General features: G+C 33.7%; 1 protein-coding gene across 1 annotated transcript in view; it reads left to right on the top strand.

Annotated features, from left to right (window-relative positions):
- LOC119586480 (chitotriosidase-1-like) overlaps positions 1-392 on the top strand; it is a gene marked incomplete in the record, with an annotated part of 32,805 nt that overhangs the window by 28,101 nt on the left and 4,312 nt on the right.

Below are 392 nucleotides of genomic sequence, written 5' to 3' on the forward strand. Positions count from 1 at the left end.
TAAAAAAAGACAAATAAGCGCCCAGGATTTCAGACTTCGTGTTGTGGTAGCCGAGCCATGTACTTGACTGGAACCTTAGATAACCCACATTGTCTCAATATATTATATTCCTTCTATTAGGAAGTAACTTGAAAATGATACAATTATTATACGAGAACTGATATTTTCTAGGCTAACGAGACCTCAATAATGCCTCTGTCAGCCAGTGTGTTATTTAGTGTAACATAAACGCCACTATTCTGTCTTCATGAAAATAGGAAAATGATAGAATGATAATCCCAATTGGTACTAGAAATTAATAGCATTTCACTGATGTTTAGTTGTAATGACATGAAAGTTATACCAACCAGAATTCAACATTTAACAACTATGAAGGAAATACAGTTTCGTAA

Source organism: Penaeus monodon, chromosome 21, assembly GCF_015228065.2.
Source record: "Penaeus monodon isolate SGIC_2016 chromosome 21, NSTDA_Pmon_1, whole genome shotgun sequence".
Lineage (NCBI taxonomy): Eukaryota > Metazoa > Arthropoda > Malacostraca > Decapoda > Penaeidae > Penaeus > Penaeus monodon.